The sequence below is a fragment of the Canis lupus genome, chromosome 31 (assembly GCF_003254725.2).
Source record: "Canis lupus dingo isolate Sandy chromosome 31, ASM325472v2, whole genome shotgun sequence".
Lineage (NCBI taxonomy): Eukaryota > Metazoa > Chordata > Mammalia > Carnivora > Canidae > Canis > Canis lupus.
In genome coordinates this window covers 19,940,942-19,960,866 of record NC_064273.1, presented here as the reverse complement: position 1 = coordinate 19,960,866, position 19,925 = coordinate 19,940,942, and the positions used below count along the sequence as shown (strand labels likewise).

Sequence of the window (19,925 nt, the reverse complement as noted above, 5' to 3'; positions counted from 1 at the left end):
AATAAACCCAAACAAACAAACACTTATAAGAATGATAGAGCTCTGGAAACTCATTTGTGACTGATCTAACCCTGATATTAGCTATTAAATCCATTAGAACTTATTCTTTAAACATTCAACCTTCCTTTATACATTTTAGTTATTCCTCCATGAATAGCTCCTTCCCTACAAATAAATCTAAGTTATTGTTATGGACTGAATGTTTGTGTCCTCCCAAAATTCATATGTCCAAGCCGTAACTCTCAAAGTGGTGATAGTAGGAGGTGAGGCATTTGGCAAGTGATTGAATTTAGATGAGGTCATGAGAGTGGAACCCCAGGATGGAATGGTGTCCTTTTACAAGAATCAGAGTTCTCAGTTCTCTCTGCCATGTGAGGACACAATGAGAAGGCAGCCATCCACAAGCTAGGAGGAGGGCTCTCATCAGAAACTGAATCTGCCAGTGTCTTGATCTTGGACATCAGAGCTGTCAAAACTGTAAGAAATAAATGTTTGCAAAAAAAAAAAAAAAAAAAAAAAAAAGAAAGAAATGTTTGCTGTTTAAGTCACTCAGTGTATGGAATTTTGTTACAGAAATTGAAGCCAACTAAGATGATCGTTTATATTTAAAATTAAAACAAATAATGAAAAACGCTTAGCTAATTGAAGGTTCATTTTTCATGCTTAATATTAGCATTATCAAACTTAAGAGATAGGAAGTGATCTGAAATGTAAATAAAAATAAAACAGCTATAACACATGAACATTTTCTTATCTGTCTTCGAAAAGGGAAAAAAACTGAATCATACTATCATAGGATTTAAATCTGGGAGAAAGCTGATCATTTAGAAACATAAAGTATCTCCATCAGTTCTCAAGGACACCTTCTGTTTTGTCTCTTTATCTTCTCTCTGTCCCTGTCTCTCTCTTTGTCTTCCTCTCTCTCTCACACACACACAGATAACTCATTCATTTATTTTCAATTAAAAAAAATTTAGTAGGCTTTCCCAATGTGGGGCTTGAAATCACAACCCTAATATCAAAACCTGAGTTGAGGATCAGAAGTTAGAAGCCTAATCGTCTGAGCCACCCATGAGATCCTTTTTTTTTTTTTTTTAATATCTAACAACACTTAATGTTCTCTGATCATGTGCTTATAATTTAATTTGGAAGACAAAATATATGCTAAGTCAATCATTTAACACACATTTAACCAATGTCATTATTGTGTCAAATATATGCACACATTAGGTAAATAACAAAAATAATTGAAGCACTAAAATATAACATCAGACTCCAAGGAGAATACGAGAATTGCAGATATAATGACCAGAGATGAGCATTACTGAGATTTTATTGCAAATAGAATTTAGACAGAAGATATAAATTCAGATAAAGGTAGAAAAGAAGAAAGTCCACTCAACTAGTATATTACAATGCAAACTGGGCAGGGGTCTAGAAAGGAGAGGAATATTGACATTGACTAGCAGAGAAGACTCTAAAAAAAATATGGACATAGCTCATTGAATTTACTCAGGACAAAGACATTTCCTATGGATTTATACTTAAGAAAAATGCATGTGTGCATTATTCCATACAATTTCAGAAACTTAATAGAACTTATAACCTATCATTTTACGAATCAGCTCAAGAAAATATCGTGTAGGAAAATCCTTACTCCAGTATTTTGAACAGGAAAAATTCTGAGTCAGAGTATGTAGATGTGACAGGCACCTTGAATAAATAACCTCCTCTTCATTCACTTTTGTTATAAAGAAGCTGAGCTGGGGAGTCGGGGTGCAGATTCCATTTTCAATGTAATGTCCTGGGGATGTAAAATAAGAGTGAAGTATTTTGGAAGTTGTTCAAGATCTGATTCCTTTCTGGTCATTTTCCCCATATAGGACATGCTTCATTGGAATCCATAATTATTGTCAAATTCTGTTGACTAACTTGACAGTTTGTGACCTAACTTGGAACCACCCAACTGATATCACGTAGAACAGAAACAACCCATTTCCATTTTGGATCCCAAATCACATTTTCATAAATGAAATAAAGGACTGTTGGTTTTATATTCCACTACATCTTGTGGTGGTGTTTTACACATATTGGAACAAATTTATTATCAGGAATGGGATGCTGTAATAATAAAACACTCAACTTGGAAAAGGCAGTCTGCAGTTACTCAAAGAACTTAAAGAAAATGAGAAAAATATTATTGAGGGATGGGAAAAAAGATGACTAGTGTTTGTGGATGGCAGGAAGCTAATCAAACTGTTGCCTGTGCTGTGGTATATAGAAATTTTACCTAATGAGTTATTGGATCTGACTATGGATATTTAGACACAAATCTCCAAATTGTTTAACTGCATATAATTCCAAATTGTTTAGCTGCATATAATAAAATACAAGGAAGGAAGATGATCTAAGGGTGAGACTGGTATATTTTTAAGAACAATTGAGAGGAAATGTGGGGAGTTGTAAATACTTTGTGGTCAGATGGAATATGGTGTTTAAGCCCTACATTGTATGGTGGTTCTTTATGCAGCAGTAGATAATCAGAACATAAAGTCAGCTGAGACGAAGATAGGGGGTAAATTTGGAAGTTTCAGGATAGAGCAAAAGGTATGATTTTCAAATAGAATAAATGGACTATAAAGCTTAGTGTGATTGCTAGTCAACACTAATGTCTCAATTATGAATAACTGAGATAATAATAAATAATAATAATAAATAATAATAAATAAATCACTAATGCATTATAAATCATAATTTAAAATTTTTCCTATTATGTTTAAAGTAGGGCTTTCTCCTGCCAGTATACACTCTTAGCAATCTACATAATGAACACAATTTTATAAGAACTGTTCTCAGAGCATCATCTCACCACAGATTAGTGTCTAGTTTAAGACTGTCTTAATCTGAGCTGTGGACCAAATGGAGGGGTTAGTAGACACAAACCTGCCAAGTAATATAGATACTGAGAGGCACACAGAGTGAAGGCATAAGATAAAGTCTATAATGCAACCAAAATTATGCATAGTAGAAGCCATGGTAAGTATAAGGTATGAGGGAAAGAGGATTAATAAATATATTCACCAGCAAATATATATATATGTATATATATGTATATGTATACATGTATTATAATTATATATATTTATATTACAAACTGAATGCATTCTCTAAAAATTCATATGTGGAAGCTCTAATCTCTACTGTAATGATATTAAAAGTCTTTGGGAGTCTTTGGGAGGTTGTAGGTTTAGCGGAGGTCAGGGAAACGTAGCTCCCATGATGGGAGTAGTGTCCTTATAAGACAAAACTAGAAAGTTACCTATCTCTCTTTTTCTGCCATATGAGGATATAGCAAGAAGATCGCAAACCTGGAAGAAGTATCTCACCACACGCTGAGTCTGCTGGCACTTTGATCCTGAGATTACCAGCCTCTAGAAGTGTTTGAGACACACTATTTATGATACTGATGATCCTTAATTTAGGATGTTTTGACTTACTATTTTTTTATTTCACGATGGTGCAAAAGTGATATGCATTCTTCAGAAACTGCAAATCAGATTTTGAGTTCTGCTATTCTCCTGGGCTAACAATCAATATGGTGTATGGCCCTCTCTTGTGTCCCTGGGCGATGGCAGTGGCCTGACCTCCCAGTCAGCTACGTGATTACAAGGTACAACCATTTTGTTTTTCACTTTCTGTACAGTATTCAATAAATCACATGACATATTCAACACTTTATTGTAAAATAGGCTTTGTGTTAGATGGTATGGCCAACTCTAGGCTCAGGTACTTACCATCTTTAAAGTAGGCTAGGCTAAGTTATAATGTTCAATAGCTTAGATGTATTAAATGCATTTTGACTTATGATATTGCGATTTATGATGAGTGTATCTAGACATAATTCCACTGTAAGTCAAGAAAGGTCTGTATCTTGTTATAGCAGCCTGGGCTAAGAATCTATATCTATATGTATATCTATGTCTATCTTAGAGCAGTGGAACAAGAAAGTGTAAAATTTATGGAAGAGCAAAGATTAAGGAACCTGATGTTGATTCAGAGAAATGTCTTACTTATAGAGTAATTAATTAATTAATTCACAAAAATATGCTGAATGTTTAAAATAAATAGGCCCTGGGTCACCTGGGTGGCTTAGTCAGTTAAGTGACCGACTTTTGGTTTAGGCTCAGGTCATGATCTCCAGGTCCAGAGATGGAGCCCTGCATTGGTCTCTGCACTCAGAGGGGAGGTCTGCTTCCCCTTTCCCTTGGCATCTCTTTCAACTTACATACTTTTTTTCTCTGAAATTAATAAATAAATCCTTTAAAAATAATAAAAATAAAATGAATAGGCTCTGCTCTACATATTAGAGATGAACATGTTGACAAAATAGAATCCTAACAAACTAGCAAGGGATACAGATCTTAAATTTAAAAAGCATACACATATAGGGCATCTGGGTGGCTCAGTCATGTAAGCATCAGACTCTTGATTTCAGCTCAGGTCATGATCTCGGAGTAGTGAGATGGAGCCCCATCTCAGGCTCCTCACTCAGCAGGGAGTCTGCTTGTGGATTCTCTCCCTTTCTCTTCGTGTGTCCTCCCTTCCCCTCATTCTCTCTCTCTCTCTCTAAAATAAAATAAATATGTAAAAAGATAAATAAATAAAAAGTGTACACAAATATAGACATAGTTAAGAGATTTTTTAAAATTAAATGTATAAATATACATACACATATAAAATACATCACAATAAGTAGAAATATACATACTATAGCAAGGCAAGGTAATGGGAAATAGAATGGGGTAGCTTGGTATTCCCTGTCAGGTAGTCAGGAAGGTCCCATTGAAGAAAGAGCATTTTTGGAGAGAAATGAAAGAAGGGAGAAAGGCACCTGAACAAACATTTCAGGGAGAAGGAATGTAAGTGCCTAGGTCCAAGAAAGGGTGTGTGTGTGGGGGGGTGTTTGGGATTTTTTAAGCAGCAAGTGACTGAGCAGGAGTGAGAATAAGATAGATTTGAAATGACAATGTAGACAGAAGCCACCATTCAGGCAGTAGGTTTTCCTTTGAGAGATACAGAAAGCCAATAGCAGGCTTAGATCAGGAGACTGACATGACCCAATATATATTTTAGTAGGATCCTTCTCATCTCTGTATAGAGCAGAGCAAAGCAAGAGTGGAAGCAGGGCCTCAGTTAGTAGACTATTGAGCTGTCCTGAACAAACATGATGGAGCTTGCGACTATAGTAGTTAGCTGACATGATGGAAGGCAGTGATCACATATGGGATAGATTTTGAAAGCAGAGCCTAAGTCACTGCTGATGGATTGTTTCTGAGAGATAACAATTTCAAGTTCTAGTTCACTTATTAGTTCTGTTTGTTTTGTTTCCCCAAGCATCTAGATGAATGGTAGCTCTACTTCCTGAGGTAGAGAACAGTGTCATAGGAGTGATTTTGGAGCTGATAGAAGAATTCAGTTTGCCTTAGAATGTGTTAATCTTGAAGTACAATTTTATCATCTGCATGTCATTTGTTAAAGGATTTTGGTCTCTTGGTAACTGGATGGGGTGCCAGGTCATTCGTTCAATTATAGGATGCAGTGGGAAGCATAAATTGGAAGTGATGCATGGGAGGAGAGGTACATTTGTTGCTCAGTCTCAAGCACCATTGTCAAATACTAAGAATATTATATAATGGTAAGAAAAGAAAGGCATATTTTTGATTGGTCTGTTGATCACGACACATAGGCCCCTTTCATGATTAAATCATTATGGTGAGAGGGCAGCCTGGGTGGCTCAGCGGTTTAGTGCCGCCTTTGGCCCAGGGCCTGATCCTGGAGACCCGGGATCAAGTCCCACATCAGGCTTCCTGCATGGAGCCTGCTTCTCCCTCTGCCTGTGTCTCTGCCTCTCTCTCTCTCTCTCTCTCTATGTCTATCAAGAATAAATAAATAAATAAATAAATAAATAAATAAATAAATCTTAAAAAAAAGATAAATCATTATGGTGAAAGATGTGGTCTCTATAGCAGTACCCAATCCTGAGTACAATAGATGAAAAGTATTTTTTAGAAAAATGTTAGAGTGCAGATGCAAAATAATTTTTCACTGACTGAAAGAGAGCTAGAAATATACAAGAAAAGCACTAATTCATATATTTTAATACCATTTATGTTATAGTTGATAATAAAAGGAACACACAATTTATGTGCTAGTTAAAAAGTATAAGTTAAACACACATAATTTATATGCTAGTTAAAAAGTAGAAGTTAAAAGTATAAGTTAAACAAATCTCCATTAATTCACCAGAACAACATATCAAAAATAGTTTGAAGGTATAAGCAGCTATTTTTTATAAAGGCAGGTTTTAAAAAGTTTGCAAACGTGTAGAGCAATGCCATTCCTCTCACCAATTAAACATTTTATGTTTTCAGGGAAGTCTTAGGGTCATAGCAAAATTGATGAGAAGGTACAGGGATTTCCTATATACCATACCCTGTTCCCACATGTGCAGCCTCTCCCATTATCAACCTCTCTCACATTAGTTACAACTGATAAACCTACATTTACCTCCGGGTTCACTCTTGGTATTTTACTTTCTATGGGTTGGGATGAGTGTATAATGACATATGTCCTTCATTACTGTATATCATATGGAGTATTTAAACTGTCCTAAAGATTCCTTGTGTTCTACTTATTCACCCTTCACCCACCCTTACTCCTGGAACACACTGACCTTTTTATCGTCCCCATAGTTTTACCTCTCACAGAATGCCACATAAATGGAATCATACAGTATGTAGCCTTTTCAGACTGACTTCTGTCACCTAGTCATATACTTTATGATTCTTCCATGTCCTTTTGGCCCAATAGCTCATTTCTTTTTAGTGCTGAATAATATTCCATTGTCTATATATTCCACAGTTTATTTATCCATTCACCCACTGAAGGACATCTTGGGTGTTTCCAAGTTTGGGCAATTAAAAGTAATACTGTTATAAACATATGTGTAAAAGTTTTTGAGTGGACAGACATTTACAAGTTCTTTGGGTGGTTACCAAGGAGCAAAATTGCTGGAACATATGGAAGAAATATGTTCAGTTTTGTAATGAAGCGCCAAAGTGTCTGTGCCATTTTGCATTCTCACCAACAATAAATGCAAAATCCTATTGCTCCACAACCTCACCAGCATTTGGTATGCTTTTCACCAGTAATATTTTTGGTAAAATACTTTCTAATATGAAATTTGGTCATTGATGCTAACATACCATGGAGTTCTTATTGTTATTTTTCAATTAATAAATAAATATTTTAAGAATCACTCTGTTTTAATTAATAATATAGTAAATATCAATGCCTACATAATCCACAAAAAATTGTGATCCATATTAGAGTTCTTTAAGGAAACAGATCAATAGCATCTATATATCTATATCGAGAGAGAGAGAGAGAGAGAGATTTATTATAAGGAATTAACTTATGTAGTTGTGAAAGCTGGTAAGTCCAAATTCTGTAAAACAGACCGGTAGTGCAGGAAATCCAGGGGGAATTGAGGTTACAGTTTGAAAGTTTAAAAACTTTCATGCAGGAAGAGACAATGTTGTAGAAAAAGTTCAAAGGCAGCCAGCTAGGCCCACCCACACTATATGAGGATAATTTGCTTTACTCAGCTAAACCAGTTCAAATATTAACAGAAACATACAGAATATTCAGGGTACATGGTTGGGTCAATGGTTGAGCATCTGCCTTTGGCTCAGGTAGTGATCCCCAGGTCCTGGGATCAAGTCAGCATTGGGCTCCCAGCAGGGAGCCTACTTCTCTCTTTGCCTATGTCTCTACCTCTCTATCTGTGTCTCTAATGAATAAATAAATAAAATTTTAAAAATACCATAGAGAATAATCTTTGTCCATCTGGGAACCCGATGGCACAGTAAAGTTGACATATTAGCCATTACTTATTTTTTAGAGTATAAATCTGTCCTGAAAGTAAAGTTTTGGATGTGTTTCATATAATATCCTGCTCTGTGTGTGTGTGTGTGTGTGTGTATAGAATATCCCATGTGTGTGTGAGTGTGTGTGTGTGTATACACAACTAAGCTGTATAAAAAAGATACATTTTATTTATGCTACTTTAGGCAGACATTTGGATTTTTTTATTTTTGTTATAAACAAGTTTTTATGACCTAAGACTCTTGTTTTTGTCACAAGAAGCATGTTTTTGTGCTTCTTGCTGCATTTATGCAGATTTTCTAAAATCCATGTAGATGAGTAACTGCATGGTCACAGATTTTCTAAAATCCATATAGATGGGGAACTGCATGGCCTCATGGATATGTTCAAGTTCAGATTTATAAAATAATGGTAATTTGTTTTCAAAACTGACAATTTGTTTTCCAAATATACTAATTTATACTCTCACCACCAATTGCATAAGGATTTTCTCTAAATTGTCACCAACTATAGGTGTTGTTAAAATTCTTGATGTTTGCCATTTTTTTGGGGAGAAAAAGATTTTTTCCTACAATCTTAATTTTGAGTTGAGCAGGGAGAGGACTATGGATTAGCTGATAATAAATTATCAGGAGAAAAGACAGGGCATATTTATAATTGCATACATTTGCACTCACTAATGAGTAACTTAATAAGTAACCAGAGTTAAGGTTTATATAATGACTCAACAAAAAAAAAAAAAGAAAAAGAAAAAGAAAAAAAAGAAAGAAAAGAAGAAAAAAAAGAAAAGAAAGAAAAGAAAGAAAAGAAAAGAAAAGAAGAAAAGAAAGAAAAGAAAAGAAAGAAAAGAAAAGAAAAAAGAAAAGGAAAAGAAAAAAAAGAAAAGAAAAGAAAAGAAAGAAAAGAAAAAAGAAAAGAAAAGAAAAGAAAAAAAAGAAAAGAAAAGAAAAGAAAAAAAGAAAAGAAAAGAAAAAAAAGAAAAAAAACCCTCAGGGCTCCAGGGCTGGGGGCATCAACATGAAAAGTTCTCTTGGGCTTCTTGATGCTAATGGGAAGAGGCAATCTGCCTTCTTCCTGACTGGAAGTTTCTCTGTAGGGGTGAAATTATGGTGGCTGAATTCATACTCCCAAGTGCTAAATCAGTCCTCTTTCAAATAGGAAAATCCTTCTGGGGGCAGGGTGGGGGTGTCAGTGACAGTTGTATAACTGTTTGGTTTTATTGTTTTGTTTTTTTTCTTTCTGGGAGGGAGGCTCTGCTTAAGTTTAGATATGTTCATTTCTGCAGCTTTTTAAAGATGTTTCCAGTTTTAAATAAGCCATCTACCACTTTGGTAGGCTGCTAATTGCTTTATCTAATACGGTAATATTGAATGTTACTGAAGCCTAGTTTTACATTTTCTCTGATGATTAATGACTTTCAGCATCTTTTTAAATTTTTTTTAAAGTAGGCTCCGTGCCCCTGAGACCAAGACCTGAGCTGACATCAAGAGTCAGCCACTTAACCAACCAAACCACCCATGCTCCCCAACTTTGAGTATCTTCTGACTTGTTAAAAAACTTTACAGATGGCCTGTTTTGTAACATGTCTGATCATGTTTTGGCCATTATTGTTGTATCGAGCTATTGTACTTTTTCTTCTTAATTTGTAGACTTCTTTCTATATTTTGGATACTATTTTTTTGTCAGTTTTAAGTACTGGAAATGACTTCTCTATGTTAAGGAATTTGGATAAAAGAGGCTTTGCATTTTGTGTTATCTAATAATTTATCTATTTTTAGTACCTCATGTCTTCTTTCATACTTTTTCTTAAAATACTAAAATTTGGGGCTCCTGGGTGTTTCAGTTAGTTGAGCATCTACCTTTGGCTCAGGTATTAGTCTCAGCAGGGAGTCTACTTCTCCTTCTCCCTCTCCCCTCCCTTCCCCAAGCTCTCTTTCATTATCTCTCTCTCAAATAAACTAAATAAATAAATAAATAAATAATAGTTAAAAGTTTTGAGTAGTAGACATAATTCTAAATATGTTCATTACCCAAGGTTCTGGTCACTTGGAATCAAACACTAAACTAGGAACTGTTATGAAGTGATTTTACAGAAATAATTTAAGTCCCAGTTAGTTGACCTTAAGATTCAGAAATCTCCTGGTGGGGATTCAGAAATCTCCTGGTGAGCTTACCAGGAGCCTGTTAAAAGCAGAAAATTTCCTCCAGGTAGCAGAAGCAGAAGTCAGAGTTTCAAAGCACAAGGAGGGTTTGGTGTACTGTTGCAGCTTAATCGTGGAGGATCCATATGATTAGAAATGTAGAGGTCTCTAGAAGTTCAGTGTGGCTCCTGCAAATAGCCTGCAAGGAAACGGGGACCTCAGTCCTAAAACTACAAAGAACGGAATTCAGCCAAAAAACCTGAGTAATCCTGAAAGAGTATTTTCCCCCTAGGCCTCCAGGTAAGAGCCCAGTCTGGCCAACAACTTGATGTGATCTTGTGAGAACCTAAGCAAAGACCGTATCTGAGCTTATCTGGACACCTGACCTATAGAACTGTGAGATCAAAAATGGATATTGTTTTAAGTCACTAAGATGGTGTGACTTTCAATGTAGCAATAGAAGCTAATATATATTTGCCTTTACACTTCAATCTTTTTTTTTAATCTTTTTTTAATTTTTATTTATTTATGATAGTCACACAGAGAGAGAGAGAGATAGAGAGAGAGAGGCAGAGGGAGAAGCAGGCTCCATGCACCGGGAGCCCGACGTGGGATTCGATCCCGGGTCTCCAGGATCATGCCCTGGGCCAAAGGCAGGAGCTAAACCACTGCGCCACCCAGGGATCCCTACACTTCAATCTTTAATGTGAAGACTTGGTGAGGTTTTATTTTTATTTCCTCCCTATGAAACTGCATGATAGAAATTAGGTATACATTTTCATTTTTCCACATAGCAACTAGTTGCTTTAAAACTATCATTTGTTCCTAACCTAGCAAATTCCATTTAATAAATATTAAACTTCTCTCCTTAATAATAAAGGATCTTTTTTTAACGGTTTTATTTATTTATTCATGAGAGACACACAAAGAGAGGCAAAGACACAGGCAGAGGGAGAAGCAGGCTCCATGCAGGTAGCCCAATGTGGGACTCGTTCCCAGGACTCCAGGATCACACTCTGAGCCAGAAGGCAGACAGACACTTAACCGTTGAGCAACCCAGGCCTCCCAATAACAAAGGATCTTATAACACTTATTCTCATCATCCTTGTTCTGATATACTATTATTTTCTAGTATTTTTAGTGTTTTTTTTTAATTTTAAAATTAATTATTGATGTTATTGTACATATTGTGATAATCATTTGTAAGGATATTTTTATTATCTTACATCAACTAAGTTATTTGTTTTTTACAAGCTTACTTGCTCCCCAGATCATTCTTTATTCATTACATTCCTCACATCTCAGATCATCCTTCTAAGATTATTCTTCTTATGCCTGAATTTACTGTAGCAAAGTTATATTGATTACATTCCTTAGCTTTTTGCACTATTTAATATTAAAGTAGTAATATTCAGAGGCACCTGGATAGCTCAGTTAATTAAGCATCCAACTCTTGATTTCAGCCCAGGTCATGATCTCAGGGTTATGAGATTGAGCCCCATGTTAGGCTCTGACTCAGTCTACTTAAGATTCTCTCCCTTTCCCTCTGTACCCCCCATTCTCTCTCTAAAATAAATAAATAAAAGCTTAAAAAATATAAAGTAGTAATAGTCAAAAGCCAACTCTGAAGTTATCTTGTTAAACACTAGTACTACCTTTTCATTTTACAGATGAGAAGATTAAACCCCAAAGGCTGAGCTTTATAAGGCCACAAAGAAACTTAGCAGAAAAACTACAACATTTCTGGGTCTTATCTTTTCTCCATTTGGTTACCTCACCATGATTCCCTATATAAATTTCCCTCTGACTCAGAAACTTGAGTGAACTTGAGTGAATTTGAACTCATTTTCACCCCCACTTTCCATGATAACCTCTTGTCTAATTCTCAGAACTCTGAGGGAAGTTGGATGAGGGAATAAAGCACTGAAAATACTCTTTTTGACTGTCTTAGTTTAAAAACAGTGGTGGGTATTTTTAATAATATCTATGTAGCCGTGCTTCCAAAATTTGTCCTAGGACTAGAGTACATTGAATGATAAAGTAATGATTTCTGCTCTGGTATCCTGCTGTTAGTGTCTATCAAATAAAATGTTTATCGTTATTCATTTATAGAAGAAAATTGAGAGTGTTGATTTCTAATTATTTCCCTTGCACATCAGGAATATTACACTTCATTTAATTGATACAGAGAATGAGTAAAATCATCACATGAATATTTCATAGTAATAACTCTTATGTTTGAAGTTAACATATTTAGAGTATATTATTTAAGAAACTTCGTATAAGTGATACCTTCCATGTGTCTACCAGGCAAAAGTAAAATAAGGCAAGATTTTTAGAAAAGAAAAGTTATTTTTTTTAATATCTTATGATTCACCAGTTTTTAAATTGCCTTTTAGAAGTAGAATATGGCCCACTATTTTAATTGCATGTTCATTGTTTGTGCAACAAACTCATTCAGTGAATTTAATTTGGAAAATTCCTAATATATGTATTATTTATTCTGCATTTTGTATCATCACAGAATCTTATAAACTGCCAGTGACTCACATAAACCTAATTGATTAAATGTTCACTCAAATTTATGACTCTGATTAGACACTAAGTGTTTTGCATACAAATCATTTTATGCTGGTTGGGTCCGTTTAAAGCATCACAGTGAATTTTATAAATGAATATTGACATTTCAATACTGCAACATTTTGCTAACATATCATCTGATAACAACAAAAATAAGCAAAGGAATTTAAAAGAAGAAGGCAATTTAATTTCATAAATAAAGCAGCTCAGTCTCCATTCACTATGTGCAATTAAAGAGATTAATCTTTGGTTGCAGCCTCGTGGTGACTACCATAATGGAAGTGGAGAGAGTCTATAAAAAAAGTCAGCATTGTTATCAAACAGCATCATATCCTACAAGGAAATCATTCATGAAAGGAGAAGTCAATAGCAGCAAACTTCATTCATCTCATTTTTTAAAAAAATGCCCAGCCACCCCAGCCTTCATTAACCACTCTAATCGGTCAACAGCTATCAACATCAAGGCAAGACCTTCTCCCAGAGAAAAAGAAATTTAACTCCATGAATGCTCAAATGATGGTTAGCATTTTTTAGCCATAAAATGTTTTTAATTAAGGTAATAAAAAAAGAAAAAAATAAATTGTTTGTAGCTATCTATAAGCATCCCTTCTTCATACAGAGACTGTATCTATATTGGATAAACCCTATAATCAGATTTCTAGTAAGAAAAAATAAAACACAGTTGCTTCAACACCCAGTATGCAACCAGTGTGCAAAAAAGCAATAGCTGTCTTGCCTTCAAAGTGATATTTTTCTTACACAATTTTTTCCTCTTGATGGGCTAGATGCCCAAGTGTACTAGAGTTCTTGGTATTGTCATTGTTTCTACCATGTCTTTTTTCTCTTCTCTCAGTTATGCTTTAGACACTCTATGCTTTCTTATTGATCTTTGTCTATAACTTTGGGACTTATGAAATGATGTTTGTTTCATGGGTACTTGTTTCTGGGGAAGAGTGATACAAAGTCATTCATACTTTGTTTTCTAACTATCTTGGTTAGTTACACAAAATTCTATTAACACAAAGATTACAAGGATAACTAGAAGGACTTTTGAAATAGGGTCCTGAGATCTAGTCCTGCACTGGCCCCCCACAAGGAGCCTGCTTCTCCCTCTACATATGTCTCTGGTCTCTCTGTGTCTCTCATGAATAAATAAATAAAATCTTTTAAAATTTTTCCAGATTTCCTTAGCCTTAAGATAATGTTATTTTTATCTTTTTTCTCCCGTTTCCCAACAATATGAAAAGTCACTCATATGTTAGAAATGCAGCCCAATTAGAATGTCTCATCAGAACATAAAATTTCTGAAGGGACAATACTTCATTTTGCAAAGATTTATAGAAGCTTTGAAATTAATGTATGCTTTTCTACTGTTGGATGGGTCAAATTCTTGGAAAAATCAGCTTTCTCACTGATCTCTAGAAGTGAAAAAGCAGTATGATATTGATTTATTAAACTTCTCTTTTTTCCAGAGAAAATTCTCTGGATGGCGAAGTTAATACTTCAGGTACAAAAAGATTTATAGTAATACTTCCCACATAACCATATTTCAGTGAAAAAGGAATCAAAATAAGACCTACACACTGTATGTCCTGTTGAGTTGATGGGATACATCAAGAAGTAATGTGTTATGTAATCATAATCCTCATCTCCTTGTCTGACAAGTTGACCACATTGGTAGACAGGCTACTAGGTAATTCCAGTGATTAGAACAAGTTCATGGTAAGATCTTGGATTTAGTACTCTCTAAACCACACTTCTTTCAAATATATATTACTAGTGCAGCGGGTGGGGGGTGGGGGACTTGGTTTAGAATTGATAAAATCTCTCGTTGCATCAGCAAAAACTAATTAGATTTTGAGTGCAAGTGTTAGTGTCAGAGAGGAACTATTCATTCAAAAAGTTTACAACTACTAATGCCCAACTGGAAAGAAAATATTTTTGTCTTATGCTGTATAATATTTCCTTTCCCTAGGAGATACTTATGTGAGTTATCCAAAGTTGAACTTTATATTTGAGTGGTTTGCTTATGTAAAACTGGAGCATATCTTTTCAAATAAAGAGCATATCTTTTCACATACTTTTAAAATAATATTTGGGGCATTGGTGTAGCTGTGATCATGGTTACTTAGTTAAATTTCTTCCTAGCAATCAAAAATTCTGTCATGATCAATGTAAGATAAAGTACAGTGGAAGAGTGGAAATTACTAAATCAGCTAGGGTGGTTTACTAACCTAAGTAAACTTAACAATTCATTTGAAAAAACAGTCTTTATAATTAAATATTAACTGATGATTTTGACAATATGTAAGGAATAGTTGCTTATCTAGTCTTATACAGTTAATTAGTCTAATAAACAATAAGGATTTTGCATGCCTGGAGAGCTTCCTTTTGTGATCCACCCTGGTCAAGTTTACATGGTAAATGTCATTCTCCTTAGAATTATTCCTGCTAGTGGACAACTCCAGAAGAAGCCAGTGAAGAATGCTTGATTAGAGATTAGAAAATGTCATTTTTCAAAATCTCTCTGCAAACTGCTGTGTTTATCTTTCCCCTGAAAAAAGTTGACACCAAGAACACTTTGCAAAAACCCTGAATTTGAAATATTTCTTAGCTGCATGTTTGTTTTAGTACATCTGTTATATTATTATTAAAGAAGTTCAAATTTATTGAAATTGCTATACTATTTTCAAAAATATATGTAACTTAAGTTATACACATATTCTCCATTTGTCAACAAAGCTTAACTTAGAAAAAAATTCATGGTCCATTATAGTTTATAACTTCTGTATGTTGTTTGACAAAACAATACAACAGTGCTTCATATAATCAAAAAATAACAAGCATTTACATGGTTGGACAAACTAGGTGATAGTTGACTATAAATAACTGAAAAATTATAAAAGATTGGTGAAATGAACTTCCTATAATGGCTGTCCATGTAATGAAATTTACCAGTGTATGTGGCATTCCTTTCAAAATCAGAAATGATCACATGGGTTGGAGATAAAACATAGGATCTAAGTAAATAACCGTGGAAAATAAGATTTAAGTGTAAAATGAAAAAAAGTTTATGCATAAACCATGAACTTTGGATTTAATATTGTTTAATGTAGTTTCAGGATGACTATCACATCCAGCAAAATGTATTTGGAATTTGGTATAAGACATGCAAAATAAATCTAGTAAGTTTATTTTTCCAAGTTTAAATTCTCATCGTGTAACAAAATTGGGAAAATCTTTATGAAATAACATTCTCAGTCCCATGATAAATAAGGACACAGCCCAAATATTAAAAACTTTATAAAACTATAAAAACATCATAGAATTTTATAAATACATAACTAAGAATGATGAATTCTGAATAATATTTTTTTCTCAGCTTTGCTTTTTATTAACTTATCAATATATCCTGGAGGTCACCCTTAAGTATTATAGGAGAGACATCCTTACTCCACTTTTTACTTATCCAGCACTCCATTATGTGTATCTGCCACAATTTAACCACCAGTTTCATATTTATCAACATTTGGGTGATGGTCTGTCTTTTGCTATGACAATCAGCGTGTCAGTGTGAATAGCCTTGCATTTGTCCTTTTGCATTTTGATGGCAGTTTCCTAGAAGTGGGATGCTGGATCAAAGTGGAAAAGTATATGTAATTTTGCTAGATATTACCAAACTCCTACACAGAGATTGAACCATTTTGCATTTTCTCCAGGGAGTCTTTTCCTTACAGTCTCACCAGCAACCAGTATGGAAAACTTTTGTAGTGTGCCAATGCAATAGGTGATAACTAAAAGTGTTTCTCAACTTTTTTGAGAAACACAATTTACTCTATATACTTCTTCTGAAATCAATTTATTTTTCTAAAAGTAACACCTCTATAACTTAGTGTATTCTTTTCTTGCCCTGCATCGTCTTTCTTTAAAAAAAAAAAAAAAAAAAAACCAAAACAGAATAAAAAAAAATAAAATGTATACTATTTTTTAAAAAAAATCAGAGTCTGAGGAAATTAATTCAGAAAGACATGGATAATTAACATAAGCACAGACCATCTCTGCTTATTTTAAATTAAAAAGGAGTTGCAAATGCAAATGGCGGTCTTCAAGGACCAGTATTTTGATATAAAGGCCATATGGCTGTTTCTTTTCTACAACAAATATGGCAGATTTAAATGCAAGCAGCGCTCCACATTGCTCTTCTATATCCCAACTCAAATACTTCTGAGGATATATATGCAACTTTTGGGTGTGATCAGCACTTTGAAAATATTTTGTTATCCTCTAAGTCTATACAAGCCATAGATGATTTAAGTAAACTTAAAACTTTCATTCTGAATGATGACTTAGAAGTTTCTTGGAATCACTTTTTTACTCCTGTTACATAATTTAGAACAGTAGTTTTCTCCCTAATGTGTGATCGGTTCATAGATAAATTGCTCTTTTATTTTGAGTTGATAATACAGATTCTTACTACCAAAAACCCATTTCTCTTAGAGCCAGAGATCCTGACTGTGTTTTAGCAACTAAAATATATGGAATAAATAGTGGGATTATATTTACATTGTATACAGGGCAAATAGAACTTTACCCAGAGTGGTCATAAAGCCTTAACTTAGTGCTTTCAATAGATTCGTGCTGTTTTCCTTGGGGTCTACTGTAACTCAAAATGCACTGAGAACATGAAGGTATATTTTGTATTTGGGACTCTTTGAGGCTTTTTGTTCCCTTTCTCCATTATAAGAGAGCCTATAACTTTCCCAGTATTTTATAGGCTCTCCTTGGGGAAAAGTCCACTGCAGATAGTCTACTCTTGCTAAAAAGGTAATGCTGGAAACTAAAATCCCCATTTCCAATGTGTCAGTATTTACATTTTCAAAGGAAACAAAAATAAATTCTGCTGGTTACTTCTCATTGATGCATGTATTCATCATTGTTTGTCATACATTGTTTTGTCTAAAAAATGGCAACTTTTTTACATGTATTATTTCTCTTTCACAAAATATCGTAAGATGGATATTATTTCACATTTTACAGCTAAAAAATTAGAACCTGAAAAGTAAAATAACTTACTCATCATCACACTGCTATTTGATCTGTGAATCTCAAACACAGTTCCCAAAACTTTTTTATTACACTGAGCCACTTCCCAGTGAAGTTCTAATGTGATTCTTGAACATTTTTATAGTTGTTTCCCTGGAAGATGGAAAGAGAAGTTTTTTTTTTTTTTTTTTCTTTTTGCATGTGTACGCATGTGATTTTTATCCTGGCCATGGTATTGATCCACTGCACTCTAAGATTGCATGTACATAAAAGTAAGCAATTTTGTTAACAGGAAATGACAAACTTCTCTACTTTCAGACAACAAAATATTAAGACATCCTGCTAAGTGTTAAAAATCATAGATTTTGGAGTGAGATTGCTTACTTAGGTACATATGCTCCTATATCACATATTAGGTGTGTAGTCTTGGATAAGGCATTTAATCTTTCCATGCTTTGATTTCTATATCTATTAAATTTGCATAGTAACAAATAACTCATCGAATTGTGAATAAGACTAATTAAAAAATCTCTGTATATATTCATTTACAGATGCATACATGTACTTATATATGTATATCTTAGGACAGCCACAACACATAATAACTGATCTGCTTAATAAATGTTAGGTATTATTGTAAGGATTCCTAAAAACAAACAAGAATTTGTCGTATTTTCTACTACAGAATATTTTTTTCAATTTGCTGACAGTCGTTTCTGCTCATAGTTATAGTAAATACTTGTCTTATTAATGACTGGTTAAAGATTTTATTCCACCTCGGGCAGTCCTTACTTAATAAGCAATAATAAATAGTGATATTGTTGAAATGAGCAGTATTAATGTCTCAGACACATTAAGGACCAAATGCATCATATAATAGACTAGAATGCAAGATACATTCTGGACTCAAACAGATTCGGTTTAAAAATTTTGGTTAAATAGGGCAGCCCTGGTGGCGCAGCGTTTTAGTGCTGCCTGCAGCCCGGGGTGTGATCCTGGGGACCCTGGATCAAGTCCCACGTCAGGCTCCCTATATGGAGCCTCCTTCTCCCTCTGCCTGTGCCTCTGCCCCGCCCCCCTCTCTCTTGTCTCTATGAATAAATAAATAAAATCTTTAAAAATTTTTTGGTTAAATAATTTATCCTTAATTTTCCATACATAACAATGAATAGAAAATTCTACTTTAGGGATGCCTGAGTGGCTGGCTAGCAGTAGAGTGTTTGCCTGAAGCTCAGGGTGTGATCTTGGGGTCAGGGATCAAGTCCCACATCATGCTCCTTGAGAGGAACCTGCTTCTCCTTCTGCCTATGTCTCTGCCTCTCTCTGTCTCTGTGTCTCTCATGAGTAAATAAATAATTTAAAAAAAAAGAAAATTCTACTCTACAGTAATTGTGAGACAAGATGGGATCCATTATGACGAATGGCTGGTATATCATTGGCTGGTATATCAGAGAAGAGGAGCTCTCTTCTCTGAGCAGAGTAGCTCAGGGAGCCTGAAGAGTTTCCTACCTGAAACAGATAATCCATCTAGGGAAACACTGTCAATGGGCACTGATAATTTGTAATTGGAAATTTAGGAACAAAACTGAGCACATATTATAACTTATTTTTTAATATTATAAAATTCACACATTTATTTTTAAAATGAATCCTGATATACCACATACAATTTCTTAAAAAGAGTTTCTATATTGTTGTTGTGCAAATAAAGTAAGCAACCTACTATTTCACATATGTGATATCCAGAATGTAAACCCAATAAAATGATTTTTGAAGTCTTGACAAAATAAAACCATAGTAAATCACCGTACCTATACAATACTGTTTAAAAAAATCATTCTGGAAGTCTGTCTTTCTTATTGTTGGTTCTTTCCTAAAGGACTAGACCCTTTTAGATGTTAATTTTTCTTAACTAACTTGACAATATGGTACTAAACATTTGTATTCCCGAGGACTGTTATTTTTTTAATAAGCCTTTTTTTTTACTTTGCATTTTTTTCCTCTAGGAAGACACATTTTATTTTTTCTAGTACATATAATGAAATAGGCAGTAGTGGAAATAGTCTGACTCCAGTGATAGTGAAATGAAAATTGCATCTAGCTCATGTCATGATTGCAGTCCAAGATGACAGAGTGTTTGCACACCCTATAAATTATCTTTCCCTCAACCAAATGTGTGTCTTAATTCTGAATATAGACCTTAGGCAATTATTA

At 34.3% G+C, this 19,925-nt stretch overlaps 1 long non-coding RNA gene across 1 annotated transcript; it reads left to right on the top strand.

Annotated features, from left to right (window-relative positions):
- The first annotated feature begins 374 nt into the window (after positions 1-374).
- On the top strand, positions 375-13,277 carry LOC112661863 (uncharacterized). Its single transcript, XR_003138048.3, has 4 exons — positions 375-477; positions 3,346-3,670; positions 10,624-10,805; positions 12,925-13,277. It is a non-coding gene; the product is annotated as an uncharacterized LOC112661863 (long non-coding RNA).
- Positions 13,278-19,925: the final 6,648 nt, after the last annotated feature.